The sequence below is a fragment of the Anoplophora glabripennis genome, unplaced genomic scaffold (genome assembly GCF_000390285.2).
Source record: "Anoplophora glabripennis isolate ALB-LARVAE unplaced genomic scaffold, Agla_2.0 scaffold4, whole genome shotgun sequence".
Classification (NCBI taxonomy): domain Eukaryota; kingdom Metazoa; phylum Arthropoda; class Insecta; order Coleoptera; family Cerambycidae; genus Anoplophora; species Anoplophora glabripennis.
In genome coordinates this window covers 1,994,782-2,012,575 of record NW_019416568.1, presented here as the reverse complement: position 1 = coordinate 2,012,575, position 17,794 = coordinate 1,994,782, and the positions used below count along the sequence as shown (strand labels likewise).

Genomic DNA, 17,794 nt, shown 5'->3' with positions numbered 1-17,794 from the left:
TTGCTAGTTTAGACCATAAATCATAGATAACTCTGTATGTACTGTTTTATAGCCAGTGGACAGCTGATTAAGAAAATAGAACAAAAAAGAGAAACGTGTAAAAATATAGATTTCGATCGGATCGAGACAGAAAAGGTTCGTGGAGTAACGTTGTTAATTTTAAAAAGATACCTAGTTTTTGAAATAGGTTAAACGAAATTGTGTTAATTTTACGAGTTATTTCTAACCATTATATTGGTTACTCCTAAAAAAACTTTCAAATTTTTAATGAACCTTGAAGGATGCCTACAGACTACAAATCAATGGGATAGCCATTGTCAGTCCATGATAAATGCGTCATAAATGATTGGTCCATATCGACTATAAGTAAATTTTCAAGTTTCTCAGAAATATGCAATATTCACAATAACGTAAAGTTTACTACAAAACGATTTAAATATCTGTAACACCACCGAATAACAGCATTTACACACTGAAGCTATTCAGACTACGCCACTGGCCTAAACCGCCCATCGAACGCTTTAATCGTAATCGACTCGATGTCCGACCGCCAGACAAATACCATTCCGCACCCATTAGCGATGCGAAATCCAATTCCTATTAATTAAATTGTTGCAATAAACAATAGCCGGCAAATGAATTCACCTGAGATTCGGAATTAATTACAGACGAGCTCGGACGCGCTCGCGCGGGCTTTTAGGGGGTGTAAATCTAGCGAAACAGTGAGCGTAATTGCTCGGTCGTATTTACATGTCGATGTATCGATGGATGTAACGCATTTTGGACGGCACAAAAGCCGCGGGAGTACGGGCAGAATTCGTACAACGTCCCTGTGCAGTGATTCTGCATAATAAAGTACGACGAGTTATAACGTTTACGTATTATATGATTTATTATTGTTTCTTAAACATGTTTCTGATATAACGTACATATTGTTTATTCCATCTGATATAACGTACATGTTTTGGTACGTTATAAAAATTATTTTCATAGAACGTACACGCTCAAACCGTATAACGTACAAATTGCAAATTTTTCAAGAATTGGGGATAGAACGATTTCCATTGGCGTGGGAAAATTGCGGTCTGCAAATACAATTCCGAGGGACCACAGCTAGCGCCCGGAACCAATAAAACCTGCCGGGATAAATCTCGCTCGTTAATAATTTATGCTGTCTCTCCAAATAATAATTCTATATAATTGCATTAGCTACTCACTGACTGCGTCGAGAAGCGAAACCGCCACCACCAAGTTCAATAACACTCGATGGTATCTGCCTCGGGATCAGGGCGAACACAAAGCCAACTAGGCCAGGCATATATCACGTCCCTGAATAATGTTTCGGTTAATTTATAACTCGTGACATTATCTGTGTTTCGTTTCGCGTCGCCCTTCATCTTGGCAATATATTTCAATTAGCGGATATCAATAGAGACGGTGGTGGTGCGGACAGGAGGTAGTGCTGACTTGGGGCAAGTTTATGTTGTGGCGTGCACTTCTGAAGTTATGACGGTGGCAGATCTTTAACAACTATTCTTTGGGGCGCTTGGATCACATCGTGAAATATAAAAATAACAAGCTGTCGAGTCCTCTGCATCCATTGCTTTAAAAGGGGGGCGTTTTATGCTCAATTTCCAATCCAAGGATATAAATAGGATACAAAAGTCCCATCGCGGGGCCTCAAAGTTGTCCAGATTTGTACCCATCGATTTTTTTAGATGTGTTTAAAAAGTATAATTTATTCTACAGAAATCTAGACACTTATTACTTATTTTTCATTAATTTCTAAATAGTTCTAATAACATAATTTTGTAATAGTTACTCTTGCTTGTTGACCAGTGATCTCGTGTCACTATTACTTTACTCAAAATTAGGATCACAATAAATTATTGTCACCAGAGCACATGTTTTGTATACATGTACGACATTGAATAATTTTATAATAGTAAATTTTTATCTTTATCAAGATGCAAAGGTAAATATAAGGAATGCTGTAAGTATTTGCAACATAAAAAACTGTTTTGAGATAAATATGAAATACATATAGGTACCAGTAATACATATAACAATAAAATTAATAAATTATGAAAATATTTAACAAAGGTTCTGGTAAAATACATATTTTTTCTTTCTATTTTTCTCCTATTTTATTTTTCCCAATAGTCTGAGGGCGATTAATGCTTCATTAATTATAATTCATAGCATATTTTAATTATACATTATATTTTAAAGAAAAATAATGAAATCTTTCTATACATATTAATTGTCTGGAATACAGGTGTATTGCTATTCGAAATCATTAAAATTATCTTTACCACAATTTTTCCATGCTTCCAAGATAATAACCTATTGTTATTTGCAAGCCTATGAGATAAAAATATGTAGAATATTATGCACGCATATTTAAATAATTGTAAATACTTATATTTCTGTATCAAATATATGATTTATCATAACATAACCTATATTTTTAAGACCAATTCTTGTATATCTACACCAAAAAATGAATAAAAATGTATTAGCGGCGTTTTTTACCATAAATCTTCACTACTTCTGATACTTGACCGAGTATAACGCAAATCAATGATCATCTTTAATAATAAACTTATACAAGTACGATTAAAAATAATTTGTAAAAGATATAGCAACTAAATTTTTTGATTTTGGTTTTGATTAAATTAAAAAAAATCCCAACAAAACTTATGTTCCAATTTTTTTGTAAGAGTATACTCTTGAGTATGTATACCACTACAAGATGCTAAATAAAATAGTTGTTTTTAAAAGTCTAATAAAATATTTTTATTTCAGTGTTGCAGCTCAATGGTTTAGGGATGAGTGACTATAGTGACTACATAGTGACAGTGACTATAAGTGACTAATCGGAGTTAAGTTATGTTGATTGCCGCGATCAACTTAGTGACTAAACTGGTTGATATCCGTTGATTGGTGAGTCGAGCCAGGGACGAGTATCTCTAGAAATATTCGATAATTTATGTTATCGTTGTATTTCTCGAGTGTTAAGGAACTAATTGCTTTCTTGGAAGAGGAGACCTAGGTTTGAGACCACCGGGATATCAAATGTAGATCCCAGGTTATTTGAATCTTCTGAGGGATCAATTGTAGACTTACCAATTTCGCGTTTCGCGAGTGAATGTGCCAGGATATGGTCGGGATTCTTCGAGAGAGTTAGCCACGCTGTTTGATGGTCAACGGTAAATTTTCCTTTTGCATGATATTGTGAATTTGTGGATGTCAAATTTCGAAATATTTGTGTCTAATTTCTAGAGAACGGCTTCAATTTTTAAACATATTTCAAATCATGTCATGAAAACTACTATTTTTTTCTTATTTGCATAAATAACTTTCGTTACTGTAAATATTAAAAGTTATATCTAGGTTTAACTCTTCAAGTCAACTTTTTCTTTCTTATACATGAATATCATTTAATTTTCGCATATAACTTATTTTACGAATTTCTCTATTTTGAAAAACTATTATTTTGATTAAAGAAAGTATTGTGATAATGTGAGCTATTTGCAAGAAAATTCAGTATAGTATAAAGAGTATTCCTACCGTTCGCGCTTTGATATTTTAAACCGAAATTACATAAAAAGTGTGCCGACTTAAGATAAAAATATTTGCTAAATTTCAAATAAATATCTCTACAATCACGGGAGTTATCAATAAAAATCATTATGTAAATTTTAATTTTGGCACCCTGTATGTTGAAAATGGGGCTCCGAAATGAAAAGTGACATAAGAAAAGTCCCTTTATTTTAGTTCAAAGAATATGTAGTTAACTTCCTGAGCAGTAATTTGTAACACCCTGTATATCTCTAATACTTTACTTTTACCTTATTACAATTTTTACTTCTCAGATTATTATTAGAGTTCGTTTCGGCCTACATCAGTTTACAGTTTCTTATATTTTTTTTAAAAATTGTAAAAATTTACTTACGTAGATTGTAAAGATTGAAAAATTAGTAGTTGCGAGATAGGTATATCAAATTTTAATGAAAAAAACTAAGCAAAATTTCGGTATACTTAATTCATAGGCAAAATTTTATAGAGAATTGAATTTCTTATCGAAATGGCTTATTTAAAAAATTTAAATGGAAAATTTTATGCAAAAAATCGTTAATAAACAATTTTAAAGAAAGCAAAAAATAAGATTAATCATATTATTATGACTTATCTGGAATATGGAGATGTTTCATTTTTATAAAATAAAATAATTTAGTAAAAACTTGAGAATTTAAGTACAACAAAGTTTATTAATATCTAATGTATATACAGTGTGTCCACGGATGGAGTTGACAAGAGGAGAAACACTTTTGTTTTTGATTTTATGTCACTCTTTATAAAAAGTTCTGCTCCTCGAAAAAATGAGTCTATCATACAACCATCTTAGACCTATCTTCAATTTCAATCTTCTAATTTAATAGCACCTCCCGGTTTTTTAATTTTTAATGACCCTTCGAACAAGTCATGTGATGAAAATCCTTGAATGTCTTATTTCCTTCCTTTTTTTGCAAAAAATTAGAATTAAAACGTATAAGGGTAAGCTCGACGAAAATCGAAAAATTGGCTGATCCATTGATTTATCCAAAAATCAGTCACTTTACAACCTCATGTTTCGAAGGAAATTTCATCTACTTTTTTTTCTATGAAGCAATGTCTATACCTATCTTTACTCAAAAATAAAACTAGAGTCAAAAAAGTAAAAAAACAACAGCAAATCGAATTTTTTGCTTTTTCAAATTGTTTATTAACGATTTTTTTGCATAAAATTTCCTTTTAAATTTTTTAAATAAGTTATTTCCATGGGAAATTAAATTCTCTAAATAATTTTTCCTATGAACTATACCGAAATTTTGCTTCGTTTTCGAGCTACAATTAAAAAAAAAACGTATCTCCAATTTCCACCTTCTAATTTAATAGCACCCCGCGGTTTTTTCATGTAAAATGACCCCTTGAACGATTCATGCAATAAAATTGCTTCATAGTTCCTTATAACCCTGTTTTTTTTTTGTATATATTCAATAGCCTACTAATGTTGAGCACATTTTCCCTGTATGTATTTCAGTAGCACCTAAAAAAACTACCCAATTATATTTGAGTCTTTTTTAAAATACTTTGTATGTGCTAAAAAGCCCATATGAGAACTTTGCAATTTATTTTAATTATACTTTTTCTTTATCGGGACATTATATTTCTCGTTACCCTGACGAATTTTATTAAAACGCCGTTGTTTCTTAGAATTATTTTTTGTACAGATATGAAATTATCGGACAACTCTTGTACATTGCACTGATTTTCCTTAATAACGATAATAGGCCTAAAATCTTTACGTCGATTGATCGTGTTTGATGACCTTGAGAATATTAATAAGAAATCTTTCTTAGAAACTGCAAATCCAAACTCAGAAACATTTTTTTTCGTTCAACAATACTGCACCATTTGTTGATTTCTTTCACTATTCAAGAAATTCCCGAACTATTCGACTTGGATCCTCGAAAAACGCACGATTTTCTACTTCGAATTATTTTCTTCGTTTCAACAATCGTTTACCTCGTTAGCAACCACGTTATTAAAAATGCAACAAAACTACCTCCCCCTGAAGTTGTCACCGCGTTCACGCGAATATTTTCTCGCCTATTTCTAGTCGCGTTTCCGCCTCATCGAACACCCGCTAGTTCCTAGGTGCATTTTTAATGAAGGACGCTCCGGTGAATCCCGTGCAACGATTGCACGCCGAACAAAAGTAACTGTATCGATCTCACATGTGAACGGACAGGTGACTGACACTTTATTAAATCATATCGAAGCTGTGTCGCCTCTAAAAAGGCACATACGGTCGGGAACCTCGTCCCGTTAGAGTCAATTAAGTTTCTTTCCCCCCTTCCTTAATTGTTTTTAGAGAGGCCGGGATGTTCTTTATTGGACAGTTTGATAAACTGTGTGCGGGTGACACAGACAAAACGACGCTGAATTCTATCTCCATGTATTTGGAGGCGGAGATTTTGGAGCTAAAGTCTTTGAGTGCCTTTAGTTGGGGCCAATCGAAGCGCAAGCCAATTTGGCAGTCAATAAGAAGGAAATTACCTTGGAATGATGATGAAAAACAAACTTGGAGCGATATTTAAAAAACTCAAGCGCTCAAATCATCTTCAGGCTGTTGATTCTTCTGAAAATTTGGTGTTAATTTTGGCATTGTGACTATTCACCATTAATTTTCTGAATTGATCGATAAGGAATCGATTCTATTTGCTGGCATTCCAATCCATGTAAGCAAAGAGCAAGTAATAAAGAAGGGATTTGAAGACACGCAATTTAAAAATTTTAAGCTTCTTCTCGGAGGCAACAAAGCGTTCGGAGACGCGACTGTGCTTGCAAGCGAAGCAATAATACGAACATCTAGCAATATAAGATTTCCCGGCGTCTCAGTTGAATTTTATATTCTTTTAACCCTGTTTCATTACTTCGCGGCAACGCAGAAGAACATCGAGAACTGTTATTAAGTTGATTTAGGAACAGTGTTACATTTCTGAATAGGAATACTTCTCCCTGTGGAATATCGATTTTGTAAACACGTATAGGAAAGTTCCGAGCGGCATCATTTAAAACTTGCAGTAAAGAATGTTTACTATAGAACCGTGAAGTTATTAATGACTAGGATATTATCGAACTTTCTATGAAGAATCCGTAAAAACAATTTCTTGCCGCTGTTTCGCACACTGGTGTATTTTCCTTCGTCTATAGCTTCCACAAAAAGCCGTCCGTCCCATATTTAGACACATTCACGTCATTACGCAACTCTATCCGATTGTTCCGCAGGGTACAATGTAAACGCAGCTGGCCATTGTTGACCAGTTGAAGGGCGTAAGCACTGAATTTGTTATTGGTCCTGACCGCGTTTATGTCAACACTCAACTCAAGGGTTATTATTAGGCACAATTACTTTTGTAGACGGGAATTTCCATAAAATATTCAGGCGCTTGCGACACGCCGCTTCAGCCGACGAATGTCTCTGAAAAGGGACATTCTCGGGTCAATAACTCTCAACTGTCTGCATCAGAAAGAGAAGATTACCCTCTCTTGTATAATTGAGCAATTTGCGAACGTAAAATTGATAAATAAGGGGTTAAACAGGCAATATAGAAATAAATATATTGTGGAAAGATGTTTGGCTTTATAGTTTTGTTGACTGGCGACGATAAATCTTCAAAGAACTAGTAAATGTTCATTTCAGTGCTATCCAGAAATGTTTTTCACTATTTTGATGGTGGCAAGTAAGGAGGAGGTAAGGAACTGTGTCAAGGAGAAGATTTTTATTTGCTCTGACAGTCAGGGGGGTTAGCTCCCAGAGGATGAGGTCCTACTTGTTCAGGAGTGTGGAGATCCTTTGGAGTCACTGACCAAACGAAGAGAGGTAGAGTTGCTTTGGGTTTCGGACCGCAAGTGTTTCTCTGGCAACGAGAGAGCAGACTAGCTCCTCTCGGATCCTGGGGCCTGACCAAGGACTCGAAGCAATCCTTGGATTCACACGAGGTAGCATTAACGGGGTCCTTAATAAATTGGCCTATCAAACATTGAGTCAAAACTGGAGGATGAACAGGGGATATAGGCAGGCCCATCACATTATATATGGGCCTAACAAACCTAAGACGAGATGGCTAAACCAGATGGTGGGTCTGACAGGCCATTGGAGACTTAGGAGGCATTTAAGCTTAATAGAGATTGAGTAGGACCCCTTATGTCCTAAATGTGTACAAGAGGAGGATACTCCTATCTATTTTCTGGGACACAGCGCAGTCTTCGGGAGGTTAAGACATAAAGTCTTTGGTACCGAAGAGCTGCAAGGGGACGAAGAGAGGAACCTTTTATGGATCAAAATCCTGGCGTTCATCAGGGCGACAGGTAGATTCGAGGAGGGTTAGACAGTGGATAGATCAAGGGACTGCATGGTAGGCAAAAATAACCCTAATTGCCAGTGTGAGGCCGCCCCAATTCAGTATTACTAAATAATCATTTGAAGAAATGATGATTTTACTACTTTTCTGTAAAGTAAAATGTAAATATTCGTCTATAAGTAAAGTCGATATGATTGTAGTGTACCATTACGATACAAGCTATAACGTCGCTATTTTTATTTGAATTAACAATTACCTATTGATCGGATGTCACTTACTTGAACTGAATAATATATATTTATGAACTTATCCATATTGTATATCTGACAGGGTGTCATTAACCTGCTTCTACTACCTGCGTAATTTAGTAAAACATTTCAAAATAAGCCATATGTATCCACTCTAATACACATTATCATTAGGCAAGACATTATTTTAAAAGCACGTCTAATATTCGTTTCATTAAATTTGAAAAATCAAAATTGATAAATGAAACTGGTGTTTGAACATTCATAACAAATTTCTAGTTATTTAAGGTCACATAGCGCGTAGTACAAAGGCACATAGGCCATCACCGATACTTCGTTGCTCGAAAAACTTCCGAAATACAGGGTAAGCGTGCCTCCATGGGACACGCTCGACTAATTTTAAGTTTGTAGGGGCACGCTGATTGTTTTATCAGCTTAACAACTTAGCTCTCACTTCGCTAGGGGATGAAAGGCTGGCAGGGGCGGATTTACCGGAAATAAGATTCGGTTTATCAATCCCGAATGGCACTTTGCACGGGCTCGTCTGGATAAGTCTACAACGCCAGTTTCCGTGATGATGACCCCCCCGTATATCGTTAGCGAAACACACGTTATTAAAGTAGCATGTAGATTAGGGTGGCCCAAAAGAAACGAATATATTTTTTTCGTGTCTTATGAAAATATGTTAGTTTATCATGTTTTAAGAGCCCCCTCAAAAAATCAGCTCAAAAAAATAAATTTTTTTAGAGGTCGCTCAAGATTTTTAAAAATTTCCAAAATTGTCAAAAATTGATTTTTTAAAAATTTTTGTTCTCGTTATTTTATCATTTTCTAGGTTGAAAAAATCTCGATTCTGAAAATATCAAATTGATATTTTAATTTCTAAAGGTCACTCATTATTTTAATTTTCAAAGTTTCAAAACCTGTTTTCGAGCGACCTCTAAAAATAAATGTCAACGAACTAATAATTTTTTTTTATTAAATTTGATGAACAAAAGAATAGAAATAAATCACGAGATACTTAAATTTTAAAAAATTAAAAAATTATTAATACATATTTGATACTCACAGTGTGGTAGTAAATTTTGCCACGAGAAATTTTTTAAGTGTCTCGTGATTTATTTCTATTCTTTTAGTCATCAAATTCAATAAAAAAATTATTAGTTCGTTGATATTTATTTTTAGAGGTCGCTCGAAAATATTTTAGGTACACTACTTTTAAATTTAAAATAATTATGAGTGACCTTTAGAAATTAAAATATCGATTTGAAATTTTCCGAATCGAGATTTTTTTCAACCTAGAAAATGATAAAAAAATTCGTTTTTTTTGGGCCACCCTGATGTAGATATAAAAATTGTTTACAATATTTTAAAGCTAAAATAAATTAAAAAACCTATAAAATGATACGTTTGACGCTCATCAATATTCAAACCTAGTAAAACTCATAAGAATTTCCAAGAATTTCCCGCAATTTTTCTTTTTCTAATTCACTTTTGTTATTTAAAAATGAATCGAACAACTTTTATTTGAAACTTTTTTTCGAAAAAACGCATCTTCATTGAGATATTGGAAACTTTTGGTCAAAAAACGCGAAAAGTTATATATACAAGGTGGGGAATTTATCTTGAGACAAAATAATATCTCGGTTGAACGCGGTTATTTCGAAAAAAGTTTTAGACAGAAATTGTAGGGCATCGAAGAGGCCACTGAAAGGTCGATATAACGATTTCGTGGTGTTTTTAGACTGGAAGTTGATTTTTTTAAATGGAAATACCCACTTTTTACCACGGATTTCAATTGAAACGCGAGAAAAATTTTTTGTTCTTATTATTTTTTCGATTTAACCCATATTTTGGCAATAAAATGGCTATAAAAACAAAAAAAAAAACACGAATCTTGAGATAACGGAATCCCTTGTTGGAATCACTTTTTTTAAAATGTTTCATACAAAAGTTGTAGAGTGGAAATGGGGTTATCTTGACATGACCTTGAAAATGGCATTGACTTCAAGGTCGTTTGAAGATAAATTCAAATTTTCTTCAGCAAATCATAAAATTCTTCATTTCACCGAAAGCAAGCACCCCAAAGGGAATAAAAAACTATTACGTCCATGTCATTATTCCTGGGTAGTGTTGAAAGTAGTTAATTTTAAAGTTTAAAAATGACTTTGATTTCTTGTTCTTGAGGTTAGGTTCATATCTTATTGTAAAATTTCCCGCTCTTGTAATTTCCAAGGTCAAAAAGGAGGGTCCCAGTTAAAATTTTGAATTTGATCTTCAAACGACCTTGAAGTCAAGGTCAAGGTCATTTTCAAGGTCATGTCAAGATAGCCTCATTTTAGTCCTACAACTTTTGTATGAACCATTAAAAAAAAAGTGATTCCAACCAGGTATTCCGTTGTCTCAAGATTCTTTTTTTGTTTTTATGGCCATTTTATGGCCAAAATATGGGTTAAATAAAAAGATAATAAGAACGAAAAGTATTTTTCTTCGTTTTTCAATCGAAATCCATAGTAAAAAATGGGTGTTTCCACTTAAAGAAATCAACGTATGTGACACTTTTCTATAAAAAAATCTCAGAGAAAAAATTGGCTAATTTTTTCAATTTTCCTGGACTATTACGTCCTGATCCTATAATACAGAATATATTTATAGAAACGACACCATTTACTGTTATTTCACGAAACTCGAATAAACAAAGCATCTAATTACGCCAGACTGCATGCGATAACCGATACGCATCTACGACCGTCACGGGGGTTTGTTCACCCTCCTTTGTTCCACGGAACAACCCCTGAAGTCCCCCTCTGTGATTTTTTGCACCTGAGCGTTCCCCCATAATAAAACCTCATAAAAGTGATACATGTAAAAATTGCAAGTCCGAGGGGTACCGAGACTCCCCCACCCCATCACGAGGGTTGATAAAATTCCGGAGGAAATTAATTCGGGGTAATAGAAAATTCAAGGGTAAGGTCTGCGTGATAACGCCCGTGATTAGCAGAATCGTTAAAACGTAATTTCGGCTTACCCGGGGAGATAAAAGTGTTCATGTGCCATCTAGGGGTTGCTAAGTTACCCAATTTATCCAGAAAGGGGCTCCGGTACATCGGGGCTATGTAAATTTAATAATCTCGCTAGTAAGGGCTTTTAATTGTTTTATATTAAGTTCCCTGGGATCTATCTTTAGCATACGCTAGTTGATAACCACGGGTTGTTGGTAACAGGGAATTTTCACTCAAGTTTCAATTTTGATTTGCGCGTACATTTAGCTGTAATTTCATTAAACACATTGGATGTTTGAGGGGATCAAAGAATTCGAGATGCTACGTCAGTGACAAGATAATAAATAAAATGCTTATCGGCGTTCAGTGTAGTTTTGCATATTGCATTGTACATTGAAACAAAACCGTCCATTTTCGACAGTTTTTACTCATAACATACATTTATGATAAAAACACGATTCATTCAAACGCATTTTGTTTTTCACAAAAGCTTTGTATTATACTAACAACACTAACACTAACAAGAGGAAAAATATTGAAAAAAGAGGTATGTTGAAAACCAAATGCTACCCTTAATTTATAATCCGTTAACAGCAACTAGTAATTAAAAAAGTTATTACTAGAAACAAACACACTAACTAGGTGACAGCGAAAGTGATTTCTAATTTCGCGGAAAACAGAAAATACCTGCTTTTGCTCCCAAACATTCTGTTAATAAAGGTTGTAATTGACAACTCGCGTAACAATACTAAACCGTGATTTCTTTGCCAGTAATAACGTTAAATCCGAATGAGAAATTTGATATTATGGTTAAGAGTAAAATCAACAAGGTGAGGACAAATACTGCTGGTTTATTTATTAACTTTTATATCTTGTTTATTTTAAACTTAGTACTGACGAAATATATAATCAAAGAAGTACAATTGAGATATTAACGTGAAAAATATAGAATAACTAGTGATGGCAAAAATAGAAGGCTGTCTACACTGTAAACAAAATCACTCAAATTCACCCAGTTTTACTCTAGTGAAATATTAGGCATATACAGGGTGTTTCAAAGTTCTTTTCTCCAAGAACGTATTGTTAACAAGTTGACACCAAATGACTTTGATATTTAAGTAATTTTTATATAACGCAAAAGATGATTTGAAACAAAATAAACACGTTCAACTCTTCTGTTTACGTGTCCTACTCACGATGTTGGTAAAAATTCATTTTATCCACAACTGTGTGATAAAAGCTCTATTGCACGCATCTAATCTAGCCATGCAATATCATCTGTATCATGCTGTGAGGAATAGTGAAACAAATAAACAGAACTCTCACGTAATAAATGATCGGACCTAAGTATTTCACATTTGTTTTGTTTGTGACGAAATTCGTTCGATCAGTTAACCAATTCTTATAATCGAGACCTAAAATATTGTCTCTAAACAGCTTAGTAGTTTATGACTTTAATACAGTGATATTTAAATTAAAATTTAAAGAGAATATAAACCCAGCCCGAGTAAAAAATTACTCTATAATAGTTAAATTTAGAGAAAAAGTCAACTCTTAATTGGTTGGACTCAGAATCGAGTCAAAAGTCACTCACTTGATAGTTAGCAGAAACTCGGATTCACTCACTTCTGTTGCAGAAATAAAATAACTCATAAAATTTTAGTTGTGCTCGTACTAATAGAGTGAAAATTTCACTCAATCAGGTGTGGACAAAAATTGATTGAATTATTGGGGTAAAATTGAGTGAAACTGAGTAATTCTTTTTACAGTGCAGTCATATTGAAATTTTCCCTTAATAAAAGCTTGTTACTGATTAGGCAAACTATGTTAGAATGTACCAATCGGAATGTTCGTCTACGGCGAATGTCAGCAAAATACTACAGGGGCATCACGTCGTTCAAACAAAAATTTAAATTAACAGTTAATTCTGATTGTATTCAAATCTTGTTTGGAACGAAACATTCCACCAATTCTTATTATTTTTGGCTTTAGTACTTGAACCTCGGAAAGAAAATAACACCACCGGCGTTTCTCTCATCATCCCCGCCCTGCGGGTAATTCAATAGGATCCCGCGTCTACCAACATCCGATTTAATGACTTTACAGAACCCAAAACAAAATAGACCGTTCCTTAATGAACTGTTTTTATTTCTCGCAGCGAACCGGGGGCACATAAGTAAACACGAGATAAAGGAGTCGGGCTTAACAAGACAAGGAAGACGGAATCGATAAGTGTAAATTTGTCGAATTTGTTTTTGTTTGTTCGGAAGTGGCGCTGATTTGATTGGAGGACGGCTTCTTCTTCTTCTTCCGAAGACGCCTCGTTACCCGTGACGTCTATTTACCGGCAAATACACTTCGACGCGCTCGAGAAGTACTCGATAAGTAATAGAGTTCGGATTTGTTCTGTTGAATGACAGAACAGGGCCGGATCAACCAATATTGTAGCGGAACTACGGTTAAAGCATATAAAATTCGGAAGATCGAAACAATTAAAAAAATTTTTTTCTATATTTCCAAATTTGTTTCTTACAACTGTGAAATTTCGTTGTTTTAATAATTACTATATCTTTTTAAGATAACTTAAGTCGCATTTCAAAAAACTGCTGAAGAAATTTAATGAGTTTTCCTAAAAAAATTAAAAACTTTAAGAAAACAAAATAATATTAAACCCTAAATGTAAATTGTATGGCCCTTTCACGTCCGGGCACCCTGTATTTGAACGGATTACCTACTGTTAAGCGTCTCGACTAATGTAAGGAATTTTTTATGAGAGCCAAGTGGCCGCGGCGTAGATCCAAATTGGTCGTGGAAAGTGCAACAAGTCGCGCTTCTCGATTGTTCAGCGGGGCTCGTAAAAACGGGACTAAAAATTATTCATAAACGGCGAAATCATTCCGCGCGCTTCGCTAATAATAAAGTCGCTCATAAAACCTGAAAAACCGAAAACGTTTTATATCCGCCACTCTTAAATCTTTCGCAAACATTCGATAACTTTTAAGCCTTTTTTTGTTTCGGGAATCCGAAAGATAAACGAAACAAATGGCGGACTGGCGCATATCAAAAATCCATATTTGTTTTTTAAAGTAAATTGAGTCCCTATATTGAAAAAGTATTTCGTTGTTAGGTTAGTTTAATGTTCAATAGCTGTGATGTACAAGTGTAACATTGGCAACTTTTCCCCTCAAGAATATTGTGGCAAATGAAATTAATCCTTTGTCATTTTTGCCAGACACGTTATTTGTAGACATCTTACATTTCGTATTTGCCATAATCGAATAAACACCCTGTACAAGCTAGTAAATAATTATCACAAAACTTCAAAGAAATCACCTCCTAGTTCCTAGTTACGGCCGACCACTTGGAACAAAGGTCAACAGGAAACCCAGCCACGATAAATTAATTAATATGTTTCCGCATCTCAAAGAGACACTCGTGCAATTCTATTCAGCGTAACTTTGGCTGCATACCTGCATTAAATCCAGAAAACAGATTAATCATTTCATACCACCGACGTTCTGCTAGCTGGAAATCAGGCCGTCCGCCTCCGGCTTCGTGAAACGTGTTTAACGTAGACGGAATTAAACGAAAAACTTCCAACTTCGTGCTCGGCTTATTTGCATACAGGATTAAAAAGACGTTTCAAGTTTTGGCGCATCCCCCAGGTGAGCGGGATTCCCTCCCGTCCTGGGAAATCATTTAATTTCACCTTAAATAAAGAATTCTGTTTGCGAGATTTCGCTCCGAAGGTGCCCCGAGAAGTTCTCGGGCCCGTGTAACTGTTGATATCAATCCCTGTCAAAGCAGGAACAGCACGGCTCGAATTAAAATTTATGTGGTCGTCATCCCCGAAGTTAGGGCCAGACCGCTCTGTTAAAAATTCCATGCTATTCCTAACTGCAAGTGCTGTTTGCGTGTAGAGGACAATAGCAAGGGCTCTTTCTCTGAAAATCTAGACGATCTTGTTACGGCTTTCAAAAATGAACGCATAAATAAGCGTTTAATTGGTATGCGTAAATAAATCACCCTATAGAAGCCCTTGCATGATTTTTCTGCGTATTTATTTCCAATAGGTGAAACGTAAAACTTAAAAAAGGCAAAAATAATGTTTCATAAAATTCTCTGAACATAACTTTATAATAGTTTACAAGAATTTGTATTGGTTAACTTCAGTGATAAGTCATTTATACATTTAATAAAAAACCTAGGCCCTAAATTAGAACCTTACGGAACTCTTGAGGTGGCAACATAGTCATATTTACAGATGTAATCAGAGGGATCAAGTTGCTAAAAGAACCAATTGTTTCCAGTTTCGATAACAAAAGAAAGTGGTCTACACAGTCGATTGTCTTACGTATCTCGATATAGACTACATCTACCTGACCTTGTAGATCTAAAGAATTGGATATGCACTTCGTGATTTATTCCAAATTTGTCACAGTAGATAATTTTTCCACAAAGTTGTGTTGGAATTTGTCATAAACGGTAATTTGAAATTAATAAGTCAAAAATAGGTTTCTAGGTGAAAATTTGTTTCATATTTCTTATAATTTTTCAGTAAATCATGAGGATTTTCTTCACACATTGTTATAATGAAATAGTCTACCCACTACAACTACACAAAAGTACCCGAAAATCAAGTTTCTGGAATAATTAATATACTTTCACCAATTGAAAAATGTTGAGTCGATGTCTTTGACGTTAATAACGACAGCAATGTAAGAACACCTCCTTCTTCTACGTGAATACATATTTAATGTTCTGTTATTGCTCGAAATTTACAAGTCGGGAAAGTCAATATGTACATCGCAGCAAAGTCAACACACAACTGGGAATAAGGGTGAGTTCGTGTAGTGACATTTGTTGTATGTCTAAGATTACGAGCTAAGAAAATGTTTGTTACCAAATTTGAGTTAGTTAAAGTTTCAGTGTTTTTGTTCTGCTAATTGTGCTCTAATGAGGGTTAATATGTACGAAACTGTAGTCTGCAGCCAATAGAGTCATGTCGCCATATATTATGTGATATTATACGCAGATTAAAGATAAAAAATAATGCTGTTCCTCAAGGAAAACGATCCGGCAAAAATTTTAAAGAAATTCAAAGAAAATGAAAAAAAAATAAGAAATTTGTGAGGAAAATGTTATTATTTCACTTCTAATACTATGACCTTGAAATATATATGTGCATTTTTTAATATTTACTACTTTTTCTTAGGATAGTCTAATAAATGTATACTTTTTATTGACTTAGTATAAAAAATACACAAAATTACTGTTACATTACAATTTTAAAAGTCGTTTTTTTATGTTAAATTATTAAAATTGTTTTAAAATCCTGAAATCTTTGGTTAACATCGGTGTCAGTATTGTGTTTCAAATATCATATTAAACTGGGACAAATGTTGTAACTTTATTAATTAAATGATAATTGCTTAAAAAGAAAACTACATATTTTGATTTTTGGAAGAGTAAAGTATTTAGTTTATATTTTTATGCTTTCAAATTTCAAATTTTATTTTTATTCATTTATCATAGCAACAATTTAAAAATTGTTTTTATCACATTGAGACGGTATTACATCTTGATTTAAAAAAGTGACAAGCATATAGTTTCATTGTGGAAAATATTAAAGTGGGATCTACAAAGTAATAATATACTATCCCCTCCACCACACAAGTATTTGACTTTCAGGCTACTCGTTTGCATTTTGAATAAGGAGTGCACATATTTACTTTTATTATTAATTTATTTCGTCAAATCATCAAAGATTTCTTTCGATTCATTATAAGGACCGCGACTTGAAAACTTCATCAATTTTTTTTTACCTCGTCTTGCGAGCGGGATCTCTTCCACCAAGCCACCGATGGAGGTTGGACCTGGGGCTGCGAAGTTCCGAGAAACGCACACCGAGCTCAACCGCCACCGAAAAAAAAATTTACAATTGGACGACGTGTCTCATGTCAACGCGTCGAGACGTCTGGTGCAAAACGTACAGCGCGATAGGACGTTGATGACTGAGCGCCGCCTCTGGTACACATCGATTTTAAACGGGACGCGCCGCCAAGTCGAATCTCAGCGTCGCGGCGCCCGCGTCGCACGCGCCACGCTGTTGCGCCGGGCACTTAAGGTAACTGTCATTAAACCGAGGACGATTCGGAAGGACAAACCCGCTAATTTGATGTTTGGAGAGGGTGCGATGTGTCTTCGCGTTTTTTTGGTCTCGCTGAGCCAGCAGATTCACACTGCAGTCGCATTTCTCTCTTTGTCTTCGTTAAAGTACTGGGTGATAGGTATATGTTCATAAGTTTCCCTCAGTATTCATTCATCTTTGCTGCAGGTCTTCAAAAGTAAAGGTAATACTGTCATGTTCTACGCAAGATAACTTCAAGTCACCATGTCCCTTCAACTTTGAAACACTTCCTTCTGCATATACGAGCATTGTTGAGCATTGTTGAATGACTCGCATACTTCTGTGGATTGGCAACTCACGTATTTCGTTTGGTACTGCCCCTATCGGTTGAACAGAATACTTTCCATTACATTAGCTGTCAAGTACCTTTCCTGTCATCAATATTTTCGATGAAGCAGAATCTCAAGAAAACCAAGACACCTACAACTTCCAACCAGTTCG

General features: G+C 34.6%; 1 protein-coding gene across 1 annotated transcript in view; it reads right to left on the bottom strand.

Annotated features, from left to right (window-relative positions):
- Positions 1 to 17,103, bottom strand: part of LOC108917477 (discoidin domain-containing receptor 2-like) — a 109,910-nt gene extending 92,807 nt beyond the window's left edge. Inside the window, exon 1 of the mRNA XM_018724097.2 lies at positions 16,989 to 17,103. The gene's annotated coding sequence lies outside the window, so the exon portion shown is untranslated. The remainder of the gene's footprint in view (positions 1 to 16,988) is intronic.
- Positions 17,104 to 17,794: the final 691 nt, after the last annotated feature.